This window comes from Aquarana catesbeiana, linkage group LG03, assembly GCF_042186555.1.
Source record: "Aquarana catesbeiana isolate 2022-GZ linkage group LG03, ASM4218655v1, whole genome shotgun sequence".
In the NCBI taxonomy this organism is placed as follows: domain Eukaryota; kingdom Metazoa; phylum Chordata; class Amphibia; order Anura; family Ranidae; genus Aquarana; species Aquarana catesbeiana.
Genome location: NC_133326.1, coordinates 302,223,364 through 302,236,232, shown reverse-complemented (window position 1 = coordinate 302,236,232; position 12,869 = coordinate 302,223,364). Strand labels below are relative to the sequence as shown.

The 12,869-nt window shown below is 45.7% G+C and overlaps 17 non-coding genes across 17 annotated transcripts; all 17 read left to right on the top strand.

Annotated features, from left to right (window-relative positions):
* The first annotated feature begins 629 nt into the window (after positions 1 to 629).
* Positions 630 to 702, top strand: TRNAV-AAC (transfer RNA valine (anticodon AAC)). The gene has a single exon. It is a non-coding gene; the product is annotated as a tRNA-Val (tRNA).
* A 113-nt stretch (positions 703 to 815) lies between these two features.
* Positions 816 to 888, top strand: TRNAV-CAC (transfer RNA valine (anticodon CAC)). Its single transcript has one exon. It is a non-coding gene; the product is annotated as a tRNA-Val (tRNA).
* Positions 889 to 1,750: 862 nt separating this feature from the next.
* TRNAV-AAC (transfer RNA valine (anticodon AAC)) lies at positions 1,751 to 1,823 on the top strand. The gene has a single exon. It is a non-coding gene; the product is annotated as a tRNA-Val (tRNA).
* Positions 1,824 to 1,936: 113 nt separating this feature from the next.
* Positions 1,937 to 2,009, top strand: TRNAV-CAC (transfer RNA valine (anticodon CAC)). Its single transcript has one exon. It is a non-coding gene; the product is annotated as a tRNA-Val (tRNA).
* Positions 2,010 to 3,057: 1,048 nt separating this feature from the next.
* TRNAV-CAC (transfer RNA valine (anticodon CAC)) lies at positions 3,058 to 3,130 on the top strand. Its single transcript has one exon. It is a non-coding gene; the product is annotated as a tRNA-Val (tRNA).
* Positions 3,131 to 3,992: 862 nt separating this feature from the next.
* On the top strand, positions 3,993 to 4,065 carry TRNAV-AAC (transfer RNA valine (anticodon AAC)). Its single transcript has one exon. It is a non-coding gene; the product is annotated as a tRNA-Val (tRNA).
* A 113-nt stretch (positions 4,066 to 4,178) lies between these two features.
* Positions 4,179 to 4,251, top strand: TRNAV-CAC (transfer RNA valine (anticodon CAC)). Its single transcript has one exon. It is a non-coding gene; the product is annotated as a tRNA-Val (tRNA).
* An 862-nt stretch (positions 4,252 to 5,113) lies between these two features.
* On the top strand, positions 5,114 to 5,186 carry TRNAV-AAC (transfer RNA valine (anticodon AAC)). Its single transcript has one exon. It is a non-coding gene; the product is annotated as a tRNA-Val (tRNA).
* A 113-nt stretch (positions 5,187 to 5,299) lies between these two features.
* Positions 5,300 to 5,372, top strand: TRNAV-CAC (transfer RNA valine (anticodon CAC)). The gene has a single exon. It is a non-coding gene; the product is annotated as a tRNA-Val (tRNA).
* Positions 5,373 to 6,234: 862 nt separating this feature from the next.
* Positions 6,235 to 6,307, top strand: TRNAV-AAC (transfer RNA valine (anticodon AAC)). Its single transcript has one exon. It is a non-coding gene; the product is annotated as a tRNA-Val (tRNA).
* A 113-nt stretch (positions 6,308 to 6,420) lies between these two features.
* On the top strand, positions 6,421 to 6,493 carry TRNAV-CAC (transfer RNA valine (anticodon CAC)). Its single transcript has one exon. It is a non-coding gene; the product is annotated as a tRNA-Val (tRNA).
* A 2,219-nt stretch (positions 6,494 to 8,712) lies between these two features.
* Positions 8,713 to 8,785, top strand: TRNAV-AAC (transfer RNA valine (anticodon AAC)). The gene has a single exon. It is a non-coding gene; the product is annotated as a tRNA-Val (tRNA).
* A 113-nt stretch (positions 8,786 to 8,898) lies between these two features.
* On the top strand, positions 8,899 to 8,971 carry TRNAV-CAC (transfer RNA valine (anticodon CAC)). The gene has a single exon. It is a non-coding gene; the product is annotated as a tRNA-Val (tRNA).
* A 113-nt stretch (positions 8,972 to 9,084) lies between these two features.
* TRNAV-AAC (transfer RNA valine (anticodon AAC)) lies at positions 9,085 to 9,157 on the top strand. Its single transcript has one exon. It is a non-coding gene; the product is annotated as a tRNA-Val (tRNA).
* A 1,234-nt stretch (positions 9,158 to 10,391) lies between these two features.
* On the top strand, positions 10,392 to 10,464 carry TRNAV-CAC (transfer RNA valine (anticodon CAC)). Its single transcript has one exon. It is a non-coding gene; the product is annotated as a tRNA-Val (tRNA).
* An 862-nt stretch (positions 10,465 to 11,326) lies between these two features.
* On the top strand, positions 11,327 to 11,399 carry TRNAV-AAC (transfer RNA valine (anticodon AAC)). Its single transcript has one exon. It is a non-coding gene; the product is annotated as a tRNA-Val (tRNA).
* Positions 11,400 to 11,512: 113 nt separating this feature from the next.
* TRNAV-CAC (transfer RNA valine (anticodon CAC)) lies at positions 11,513 to 11,585 on the top strand. Its single transcript has one exon. It is a non-coding gene; the product is annotated as a tRNA-Val (tRNA).
* The last annotated feature ends 1,284 nt before the right edge of the window (positions 11,586 to 12,869 follow it).

Below are 12,869 nucleotides of genomic sequence, written 5' to 3'. Positions count from 1 at the left end.
CAGTGCCTATAGTGCAGACTCTGTAATAGCTGACTAGTAAAACCTGCTGACCATCGCTGTAAGTGTTTAGGAAAACTTGTTTTCTGGACCCAAAGGCAATAGGAATGCGGACTTTGGCTCTCCTGCTTAGTCAGCTGAGTTGGAAAACCTAACGACCATTGGTGTATGTTTTCCTCTGATCTGGTGAGAAAAGTGTGTGGAACAGCTAGAGGTGATATCCATGACTCAGTCTATCTTGCCAGTACTGGCTGTTTTGAGGATGGTATTTGTATCAAGCTAGGCATCTGAAATGGGCTTTCTTCCTTGTTTTCTTCATTACTCAAGAGTATCATTTGCAAGGATGGTAAACTGAACTCAGGTTTTTAAATAACCAGAAACAAATAATAGCTAATACGGTGACCCCAACCTCCGACCCTCCAACCGGAAAAGGCCTATCGTGGTGGGTTTCTGTGGTGTAGTGGTTATCACGTTCGCCTCACACACGTAAGGTCCCCAGTTAGAAACCGGGCATAAACACTGTGCATACGCTAGTGCTTTTTGCCACAATGTCGCTTTCATCACCCCCTTTCAAGCATTGTACTTTAGCGTAGACTTTCGGTTTGCAAGGCACAAAAAATCTGCAAGAATGGGTTTCTGTAGTGTAGTGGTTATCACGTTCGCCTAACACGCGAAAGGTCCCCGGTTCGAAACCGGGCAGAAACACTGTGCACACGCTAGTGCTTTATGCTACAATATCGCTTTCAGCAACCCTTTTCAAGCATTCTACTTTAGAGTAGACTTTCCACTTGCAAGGCCCAACAAAGCAGCATGAATAGGTTTCTGTAGTGTAGTGGTTATCACGTTCGCCTCACACGCGAAAGGTCCCCGGTTCGAAACCGGGCAGAAACAGTGCTTACCTTTAACTTTTTCACAGTCAGGCACACTCAAATCTCTTGCCACACCATGCCCCTCTTGCAGCCGTAAGTGAAATCTGCCAATATAAAGCACAGTTTAGGTGCAACACCTTCACTGGGAGCTCTTTTTCTTCACTGTTTATAAGTCGACCAGGAGAAATTGAAGACCCTTGCCTGAAGATGTTAGGTGAGCTGGTTTGCTGGTCCTACACAGGCAAAGTTTTGCTGCAGTGCCTATAGTGCAGACTCTGTAATAGCTGACTAGTAAAACCTGCTGACCATCGCTGTAAGTGTTTAGGAAAACTTGTTTTCTGGACCCAAAGGCAATAGGAATGCGGACTTTGGCTCTCCTGCTTAGTCAGCTGAGTTGGAAAACCTAACGACCATTGGTGTATGTTTTCCTCTGATCTGGTGAGAAAAGTGTGTGGAACAGCTAGAGGTGATATCCATGACTCAGTCTATCTTGCCAGTACTGGCTGTTTTGAGGATGGTATTTGTATCAAGCTAGGCATCTGAAATGGGCCTTCTTCCTTGTTTTCTTCATTACTCAAGAGTATCATTTGCAAGGATGGTAAACTGAACTCAGGTTTTTAAATAACCAGAAACAAATAATAGCTAATACGGTGACCCCAACCTCCGACCCTCCAACCGGAAAAGGCCTATCGTGGTGGGTTTCTGTGGTGTAGTGGTTATCACGTTCGCCTCACACACGTAAGGTCCCCAGTTAGAAACCGGGCATAAACACTGTGCACACGCTAGTGCTTTTTGCCACAATGTCGCTTTCATCACCCCCTTTCAAGCATTGTACTTTAGCGTAGACTTTCGGTTTGCAAGGCACAAAAAATCTGCAAGAATGGGTTTCTGTAGTGTAGTGGTTATCACGTTCGCCTAACACGCGAAAGGTCCCCGGTTCGAAACCGGGCAGAAACACTGTGCACACGCTAGTGCTTTTTGCTACAATATCGCTTTCAGCAACCCTTTTCAAGCATTCTACTTTAGAGTAGACTTTCCACTTGCAAGGCCCAACAAAGCAGCATGAATAGGTTTCTGTAGTGTAGTGGTTATCACGTTCGCCTCACACGCGAAAGGTCCCCGGTTCGAAACCGGGCAGAAACAGTGCTTACCTTTAACTTTTTCACAGTCAGGCACACTCAAAGCTCTTGCCACACCATGCCCCTCTTGCAGCCGTAAGTGAAATCTGCCAATATAAAGCACAGTTTAGGTGCAACACCTTCACTGGGAGCTCTTTTTCTTCACTGTTTATAAGTCGACCAGGAGAAATTGAAGACCCTTGCCTGAAGATGTTAGGTGAGCTGGTTTGCTGGTCCTACACAGGCAAAGTTTTGCTGCAGTGCCTATAGTGCAGACTCTGTAATAGCTGACTAGTAAAACCTGCTGACCATCGCTGTAAGTGTTTAGGAAAACTTGTTTTCTGGACCCAAAGGCAATAGGAATGCGGACTTTGGCTCTCCTGCTTAGTCAGCTGAGTTGGAAAACCTAACGACCATTGGTGTATGTTTTCCTCTGATCTGGTGAGAAAAGTGTGTGGAACAGCTAGAGGTGATATCCATGACTCAGTCTATCTTGCCAGTACTGGCTGTTTTGAGGATGGTATTTGTATCAAGCTAGGCATCTGAAATGGGCTTTCTTCCTTGTTTTCTTCATTACTCAAGAGTATCATTTGCAAGGATGGTAAACTGAACTCAGGTTTTTAAATAACCAGAAACAAATAATAGCTAATACGGTGACCCCAACCTCCGACCCTCCAACCGGAAAAGGCCTATCGTGGTGGGTTTCTGTGGTGTAGTGGTAATCACGTTCGCCTCACACACGAAAGGTCCCCAGTTAGAAACCGGGCATAAACACTGTGCACACGCTAGTGCTTTTTGCCACAATGTCGCTTTCATCACCCCCTTTCAAGCATTGTACTTTAGCGTAGACTTTCGGTTTGCAAGGCACAAAAAATATGCAAGAATGGGTTTCTGTAGTGTAGTGCTTATCACGTTCGCCTAACACGCGAAAGGTCCCCGGTTCGAAACCAGGCAGAAACACTGTGCACACGCTAGTGCTTTTTGCTACAATATCGCTTTCAGCAACCCTTTTCAAGCATTCTACTTTAGAGTAGACTTTCCACTTGCAAGGCCCAACAAAGCAGCATGAATAGGTTTCTGTAGTGTAGTGGTTATCACGTTCGCCTCACACGCGAAAGGTCCCCGGTTCGAAACCGGGCAGAAACAGTGCTTACCTTTAACTTTTTCACGGTCAGGCACACTCAAATCTCTTGCCACACCATGCCCCTCTTGCAGCCGTAAGTGAAATCTGCCAATATAAAGCACAGTTTAGGTGCAACACCTTCACTGGGAGCTCTTTTTCTTCACTGTTTATAAGTCGACCAGGAGAAATTGAAGACCCTTGCCTGAAGATGTTAGGTGAGCTGGTTTGCTGGTCCTACACAGGCAAAGTTTTGCTGCAGTGCCTATAGTGCAGACTCTGTAATAGCTGACTAGTAAAACCTGCTGACCATCGCTGTAAGTGTTTAGGAAAACTTGTTTTCTGGACCCAAAGGCAATAGGAATGCGGACTTTGGCTCTCCTGCTTAGTCAGCTGAGTTGGAAAACCTAACGACCATTGGTGTATGTTTTCCTCTGATCTGGTGAGAAAATTGTGTGGAACAGCTAGAGGTGATATCCATGACTCAGTCTATCTTGCCAGTACTGGCTGTTTTGAGGATGGTATTTGTATCAAGCTAGGCATCTGAAATGGGCTTTCTTCCTTGTTTTCTTCATTACTCAAGAGTATCATTTGCAAGGATGGTAAACTGAACTCAGGTTTTTAAATAACCAGAAACAAATAATAGCTAATACGGTGACCCCAACCTCCGACCCTCCAACCGGAAAAGGCCTATCGTGGTGGGTTTCTGTGGTGTAGTGGTTATCACGTTCGCCTCACACACGTAAGGTCCCCAGTTAGAAACCGGGCATAAACACTGTGCACACGCAAGTGCTTTTTGCCACAATGTCGCTTTCATCACCCCCTTTCAAGCATTGTACTTTAGCGTAGACTTTCGGTTTGCAAGGCACAAAAAATCTGCAAGAATGGGTTTCTGTAGTGTAGTGGTTATCACGTTCGCCTAACACGCGAAAGGTCCCCGGTTCGAAACCGGGCAGAAACACTGTGCACACGCTAGTGCTTTTTGCTACAATATCGCTTTCAGCAACCCTTTTCAAGCATTCTACTTTAGAGTAGACTTTCCACTTGCAAGGCCCAACAAAGCAGCATGAATAGGTTTCTGTAGTGTAGTGGTTATCATGTTCGCCTCACACGCGAAAGGTCCCCGGTTCGAAACCGGGCAGAAACAGTGCTTACCTTTAACTTTTTCACAGTCAGGCACACTCAAAGCTCTTGCCACACCATGCCCCTCTTGCAGCCGTAAGTGAAATCTGCCAATATAAAGCACAGTTTAGGTGCAACACCTTCACTGGGAGCTCTTTTTCTTCACTGTTTATAAGTCGACCAGGAGAAATTGAAGACCCTTGCCTGAAGATGTTAGGTGACCTGGTTTGCTGGTCCTACACAGGCAAAGTTTTGCTGCAGTGCCTATAGTGCAGACTCTGTAATAGCTGACTAGTAAAACCTGCTGACCATCGCTGTAAGTGTTTAGGAAAACTTGTTTTCTGGACCCAAAGGCAATAGGAATGCGGACTTTGGCTCTCCTGCTTAGTCAGCTGAGTTGGAAAACCTAACGACCATTGGTGTATGTTTTCCTCTGATCTGGTGAGAAAAGTGTGTGGAACAGCTAGAGGTGATATCCATGACTCAGTCTATCTTGCCAGTACTGGCTGTTTTGAGGATGGTATTTGTATCAAGCTAGGCATCTGAAATGGGCTTTCTTCCTTGTTTTCTTCATTACTCAAGAGTATCATTTGCAAGGATGGTAAACTGAACTCAGGTTTTTAAATAACCAGAAACAAATAATAGCTAATACGGTGACCCCAACCTCCGACCCTCCAACCGGAAAAGGCCTATCGTGGTGGGTTTCTGTGGTGTAGTGGTTATCACGTTCGCCTCACACACGTAAGGTCCCCAGTTAGAAACCGGGCATAAACACTGTGCACACGCTAGTGCTTTTTGCCACAATGTCGCTTTCATCACCCCCTTTCAAGCATTGTACTTTAGCGTAGACTTTCGGTTTGCAAGGCACAAAAAATCTGCAAGAATGGGTTTCTGTAGTGTAGTGGTTATCACGTTCGCCTAACACGCGAAAGGTCCCCGGTTCGAAACCGGGCAGAAACACTGTGCACACGCTAGTGCTTTTTGCTACAATATCGCTTTCAGCAACCCTTTTCAAGCATTCTACTTTAGAGTAGACTTTCCACTTGCAAGGCCCAACAAAGCAGCATGAATAGGTTTCTGTAGTGTAGTGGTTATCACGTTCGCCTCACACGCGAAAGGTCCCCGGTTCGAAACCGGGCAGAAACAGTGTTTACCTTTAACTTTTTCACAGTCAGGCACACTCAAAGCTCTTGCCACACCATGCCCCTCTTGCAGCCGTAAGTGAAATCTGCCAATATAAAGCACAGTTTAGGTGCAACACCTTCACTGGGAGCTCTTTTTCTTCACTGTTTATAAGTCGACCAGGAGAAATTGAAGACCCTTGCCTGAAGATGTTAGGTGAGCTGGTTTGCTGGTCCTACACAGGCAAAGTTTTGCTGCAGTGCCTATAGTGCAGACTCTGTAATAGCTGACTAGTAAAACCTGCTGACCATCGCTGTAAGTGTTTAGGAAAACTTGTTTTCTGGACCCAAAGGCAATAGGAATGCGGACTTTGGCTCTCCTGCTTAGTCAGCTGAGTTGGAAAACCTAACGACCATTGGTGTATGTTTTCCTCTGATCTGGTGAGAAAAGTGTGTGGAACAGCTAGAGGTGATATCCATGACTCAGTCTATCTTGCCAGTACTGGCTGTTTTGAGGATGGTATTTGTATCAAGCTAGGCATCTGAAATGGGCTTTCTTCCTTGTTTTCTTCATTACTCAAGAGTATCATTTGCAAGGATGGTAAACTGAACTCAGGTTTTTAAATAACCAGAAACAAATAATAGCTAATACGGTGACCCCAACCTCCGACCCTCCAACCGGAAAAGGCCTATCGTGGTGGGTTTCTGTGGTGTAGTGGTTATCACGTTCGCCTCACACACGAAAGGTCCCCAGTTAGAAACCGGGCAGAAACACTGTGCACACGCTAGTGCTTTTTGCCACAATGTCGCTTTCATCACCCCCTTTCAAGCATTATACTTTAGCGTAGACTTTCGGTTTGCAAGGCACAAAAAAAAAGCAAGAATGGGTTTCTGTAGTGTAGTGGTTATCACGTTCGCCTAACACGCGAAAGGTCCCCGGTTCGAAACCGGGCAGAAACACTGTGCACACGCTAGTGCTTTTTGCTACAATATCGCTTTCAGCAACCCTTTTCAAGCATTCTACTTTAGAGTAGACTTTCCACTTGCAAGGCCCAACAAAGCAGCATGAATAGGTTTCTGTAGTGTAGTGGTTATCACGTTCGCCTCACACGCGAAAGGTCCCCGGTTCGAAACCGGGCAGAAACAGTGCTTACCTTTAACTTTTTCACAGTCAGGCACACTCAAAGCTCTTGCCACACCATGCCCCTCTTGCAGCCGTAAGTGAAATCTGCCAATATAAAGCACAGTTTAGGTGCAACACCTTCACTGGGAGCTCTTTTTCTTCACTGTTTATAAGTCGACCAGGAGAAATTGAAGACCCTTGCCTGAAGATGTTAGGTGAGCTGGTTTGCTGGTCCTACACAGGCAAAGTTTTGCTGCAGTGCCTATAGTGCAGACTCTGTAATAGCTGACTAGTAAAACCTGCTGACCATCGCTGTAAGTGTTTAGGAAAACTTGTTTTCTGGACCCAAAGGCAATAGGAATGCGGACTTTGGCTCTCCTGCTTAGTCAGCTGAGTTGGAAAACCTAACGACCATTGGTGTATGTTTTCCTCTGATCTGGTGAGAAAAGTGTGTGGAACAGCTAGAGGTGATATCCATGACTCAGTCTATCTTGCCAGTACTGGCTGTTTTGAGGATGGTATTTGTATCAAGCTAGGCATCTGAAATGGGCTTTCTTCCTTGTTTTCTTCATTACTCAAGAGTATCATTTGCAAGGATGGTAAACTGAACTCAGGTTTTTAAATAACCAGAAACAAATAATAGCTAATACGGTGACCCCAACCTCCGACCCTCCAACCGGAAAAGGCCTATCGTGGTGGGTTTCTGTGGTGTAGTGGTAATCACGTTCGCCTCACACACGAAAGGTCCCCAGTTAGAAACCGGGCATAAACACTGTGCACACGCTAGTGCTTTTTGCCACAATGTCGCTTTCATCACCCCCTTTCAAGCATTGTACTTTAGCGTAGACTTTCGGTTTGCAAGGCACAAAAAATCTGCAAGAATCGGTTTCTGTAGTGTAGTGGTTATCACGTTCGCCTAACATGCGAAAGGTCCCCGGTTCGAAACCGGGCAGAAACACTGTGCACACGCTAGTGCTTTTTGCTACAATATCGCTTTCAGCAACCCTTTTCAAGCATTCTACTTTAGAGTAGACTTTCCACTTGCAAGGCCCGACAAAGCAGCATGAATAGGTTTCTGTAGTGTAGTGGTTATCACGTTCTCCTCACACGCGAAAGGTCCCCGGTTCGAAACCGGGCAGAAACAGTGCTTACCTTTAAATTTTTCACAGTCAGGCACACTCAAAGCTCTTGCCACACCATGCCCCTCTTGCAGCCGTAAGTGAAATCTGCCAATATAAAGCACAGTTTAGGTGCAACACCTTCACTGGGAGCTCTTTTTCTTCACTGTTTATAAGTCGACCAGGAGAAATTGAAGACCCTTGCCTGAAGATGTTAGGTGACCTGGTTTGCTGGTCCTACACAGGCAAAGTTTTGCTGCAGTGCCTATAGTGCAGACTCTGTAATAGCTGACTAGTAAAACCTGCTGACCATCGCTGTAAGTGTTTAGGAAAACTTGTTTTCTGGACCCAAAGGCAATAGGAATGCGGACTTTGGCTCTCCTGCTTAGTCAGCTGAGTTGGAAAACCTAACGACCATTGGTGTATGTTTTCCTCTGATCTGGTGAGAAAAGTGTGTGGAACAGCTAGAGGTGATATCCATGACTCAGTCTATCTTGCCAGTACTGGCTGTTTTGAGGATGGTATTTGTATCAAGCTAGGCATCTGAAATGGGCTTTCTTCCTTGTTTTTTTCATTACTCAAGAGTATCATTTGCAAGGATGGTAAACTGAACTCAGGTTTTTAAATAACCAGAAACAAATAATAGCTAATACGGTGACCCCAACCTCCGACCCTCCAACCGGAAAAGGCCTATTGTGGTGGGTTTCTGTGGTGTAGTGGTTATCACGTTCGCCTCACACACGAAAGGTCCCCAGTTAGAAACCGGGCATAAACACTGTGCACACGCTAGTGCTTTTTGCCACAATGTCGCTTTCATCACCCCCTTTCAAGCATTGTACTTTAGCGTAGACTTTCGGTTTGCAAGGCACAAAAAATCTGCAAGAATGGCTTTCTGTAGTGTAGTGGTTATCACGTTCGCCTAACACGCGAAAAGTCCCCGGTTCGAAACAGGGCAGAAACACTGTGCACACGCTAGTGCTTTTTGCTACAATATCGCTTTCAGCATAAACACTGTGCACACGCTAGTGCTTTTTGCCACAATGTCGCTTTCATCACCCCCTTTCAAGCATTGTACTTTAGCGTAGACTTTCGGTTTGCAAGGCACAAAAAATCTGCAAGAATGGGTTTCTGTAGTGTAGTGGTTATCACGTTCGCCTAACACGCGAAAGGTCCCCGGTTCGAAACCGGGCAGAAACACTGTGCACACGCTAGTGCTTTTTGCTACAATATCGCTTTCAGCAACCCTTTTCAAGCATTCTACTTTAGAGTAGACTTTCCACTTGCAAGGCCCAACAAAGCAGCATGAATAGGTTTCTGTAGTGTAGTGGTTATCACGTTCGCCTCACACGCGAAAGGTCCCCGGTTCGAAACCGGGCAGAAACACTGTGCACACGTTAGTGCTTTTTGCCACAATGTCGCTTTCATCACCCCCTTTCAAGCATTGTACTTTAGCGTAGACTTTCGGTTTGCAAGGCACAAAAAAAAAGCAAGAATGGGTTTCTGTAGTGTAGTGGTTATCACGTTCGCCTAACACGCGAAAGGTCCCCGGTTCGAAACCGGGCAGAAACACTGTGCACACGCTAGTGCTTTTTGCTACAATATCGCTTTCAGCAACCCTTTTCAAGCATTCTACTTTAGAGTAGACTTTCCACTTGCAAGGCCCAACAAAGCAGCATGAATAGGTTTCTGTAGTGTAGTGGTTATCACGTTCGCCTCACACGCGAAAGTTCCCCGGTTCGAAACCGGGCAGAAACAGTGTTTACCTTTAACTTTTTCACAGTCAGGCACACTCAAAGCTCTTGCCACACCATGCCCCTCTTGCAGCCGTAAGTGAAATCTGCCAATATAAAGCACAGTTTAGGTGCAACACCTTCACTGGGAGCTCTTTTTCTTCACTGTTTATAAGTCGACCAGGAGAAATTGAAGACCCTTGCCTGAAGATGTTAGGTGAGCTGGTTTGCTGGTCCTACACAGGCAAAGTTTTGCTGCAGTGCCTATAGTGCAGACTCTGTAATAGCTGACTAGTAAAACCTGCTGACCATCGCTGTAAGTGTTTAGGAAAACTTGTTTTCTGGACCCAAAGGCAATAGGAATGCGGACTTTGGCTCTCCTGCTTAGTCAGCTGAGTTGGAAAACCTAACGACCATTGGTGTATGTTTTCCTCTGATCTGGTGAGAAAAGTGTGTGGAACAGCTAGAGGTGATATCCATGACTCAGTCTATCTTGCCAGTACTGGCTGTTTTGAGGATGGTATTTGTATCAAGCTAGGCATCTGAAATGGGCTTTCTTCCTTGTTTTCTTCATTACTCAAGAGTATCATTTGCAAGGATGGTAAACTGAACTCAGGTTTTTAAATAACCAGAAACAAATAATAGCTAATACGGTGACCCCAACCTCCGACCCTCCAACCGGAAAAGGCCTATCGTGGTGGGTTTCTGTGGTGTAGTGGTAATCACGTTCGCCTCACACACGAAAGGTCCCCAGTTAGAAACCGGGCATAAACACTGTGCACACGCTAGTGCTTTTTGCCACAATGTCGCTTTCATCACCCCCTTTCAAGCATTGTACTTTAGCGTAGACTTTCGGTTTGCAAGGCACAAAAAATCTGCAAGAATGGGTTTCTGTAGTGTAGTGGTTATCACGTTCGCCTAACATGCGAAAGGTCCCCGGTTCGAAACCGGGCAGAAACACTGTGCACACGCTAGTGCTTTTTGCTACAATATCGCTTTCAGCAACCCTTTTCAAGCATTCTACTTTAGAGTAGACTTTCCACTTGCAAGGCCCAACAAAGCAGCATGAATAGGTTTCTGTAGTGTAGTGGTTATCACGTTCGCCTCACACGCGAAAGGTCCCCGGTTCGAAACCGGGCAGAAACAGTGCTTACCTTTAACTTTTTCACAGTCAGGCACACTCAAAGCTCTTGCCACACCATGCCCCTCTTGCAGCCGTAAGTGAAATCTGCCAATATAAAGCACAGTTTAGGTGCAACACCTTCACTGGGAGCTCTTTTTCTTCACTGTTTATAAGTCGACCAGGAGAAATTGAAGACCCTTGCCTGAAGATGTTAGGTGAGCTGGTTTGCTGGTCCTACACAGGCAAAGTTTTGCTGCAGTGCCTATAGTGCAGACTCTGTAATAGCTGACTAGTAAAACCTGCTGACCATCGCTGTAAGTGTTTAGGAAAACTTGTTTTCTGGACCCAAAGGCAATAGGAATGCGGACTTTGGCTCTCCTGCTTAGTCAGCTGAGTTGGAAAACCTAACGACCATTGGTGTATGTTTTCCTCTGATCTGGTGAGAAAAGTGTGTGGAACAGCTAGAGGTGATATCCATGACTCAGTCTATCTTGCCAGTACTGGCTGTTTTGAGGATGGTATTTGTATCAAGCTAGGCATCTGAAATGGGCTTTCTTCCTTGTTTTCTTCATTACTCAAGAGTATCATTTGCAAGGATGGTAAACTGAACTCAGGTTTTTAAATAACCAGAAACAAATAATAGCTAATACGGTGACCCCAACCTCCGACCCTCCAACCGGAAAAGGCCTATCGTGGTGGGTTTCTGTGGTGTAGTGGTTATCACGTTCGCCTCACACACGAAAGGTCCCCAGTTAGAAACCGGGCAGAAACACTGTGCACACGCTAGTGCTTTTTGCCACAATGTCGCTTTCATCACCCCCTTTCAAGCATTATACTTTAGCGTAGACTTTCGGTTTGCAAGGCACAAAAAAAAAGCAAGAATGGGTTTCTGTAGTGTAGTGGTTATCACGTTCGCCTAACACGCGAAAGGTCCCCGGTTCGAAACCGGGCAGAAACACTGTGCACACGCTAGTGCTTTTTGCTACAATATCGCTTTCAGCAACCCTTTTCAAGCATTCTACTTTAGAGTAGACTTTCCACTTGCAAGGCCCAACAAAGCAGCATGAATAGGTTTCTGTAGTGTAGTGGTTATCACGTTCGCCTCACACGCGAAAGGTCCCCGGTTCGAAACCGGGCAGAAACAGTGCTTACCTTTAACTTTTTCACAGTCAGGCACACTCAAAGCTCTTGCCACACCATGCCCCTCTTGCAGCCGTAAGTGAAATCTGCCAATATAAAGCACAGTTTAGGTGCAACACCTTCACTGGGAGCTCTTTTTCTTCACTGTTTATAAGTCGACCAGGAGAAATTGAAGACCCTTGCCTGAAGATGTTAGGTGAGCTGGTTTGCTGGTCCTACACAGGCAAAGTTTTGCTGCAGTGCCTATAGTGCAGACTCTGTAATAGCTGACTAGTAAAACCTGCTGACCATCGCTGTAAGTGTTTAGGAAAACTTGTTTTCTGGACCCAAAGGCAATAGGAATGCGGACTTTGGCTCTCCTGCTTAGTCAGCTGAGTTGGAAAACCTAACGACCATTGGTGTATGTTTTCCTCTGATCTGGTGAGAAAAGTGTGTGGAACAGCTAGAGGTGATATCCATGACTCAGTCTATCTTGCCAGTACTGGCTGTTTTGAGGATGGTATTTGTATCAAGCTAGGCATCTGAAATGGGCTTTCTTCCTTGTTTTCTTCATTACTCAAGAGTATCATTTGCAAGGATGGTAAACTGAACTCAGGTTTTTAAATAACCAGAAACAAATAATAGCTAATACGGTGACCCCAACCTCCGACCCTCCAACCGGAAAAGGCCTATCGTGGTGGGTTTCTGTGGTGTAGTGGTAATCACGTTCGCCTCACACACGAAAGGTCCCCAGTTAGAAACCGGGCATAAACACTGTGCACACGCTAGTGCTTTTTGCCACAATGTCGCTTTCATCACCCCCTTTCAAGCATTGTACTTTAGCGTAGACTTTCGGTTTGCAAGGCACAAAAAATCTGCAAGAATCGGTTTCTGTAGTGTAGTGGTTATCACGTTCGCCTAACATGCGAAAGGTCCCCGGTTCGAAACCGGGCAGAAACACTGTGCACACGCTAGTGCTTTTTGCTACAATATCGCTTTCAGCAACCCTTTTCAAGCATTCTACTTTAGAGTAGACTTTCCACTTGCAAGGCCCGACAAAGCAGCATGAATAGGTTTCTGTAGTGTAGTGGTTATCACGTTCTCCTCACACGCGAAAGGTCCCCGGTTCGAAACCGGGCAGAAACAGTGCTTACCTTTAAATTTTTCACAGTCAGGCACACTCAAAGCTCTTGCCACACCATGCCCCTCTTGCAGCCGTAAGTGAAATCTGCCAATATAAAGCACAGTTTAGGTGCAACACCTTCACTGGGAGCTCTTTTTCTTCACTGTTTATAAGTCGACCAGGAGA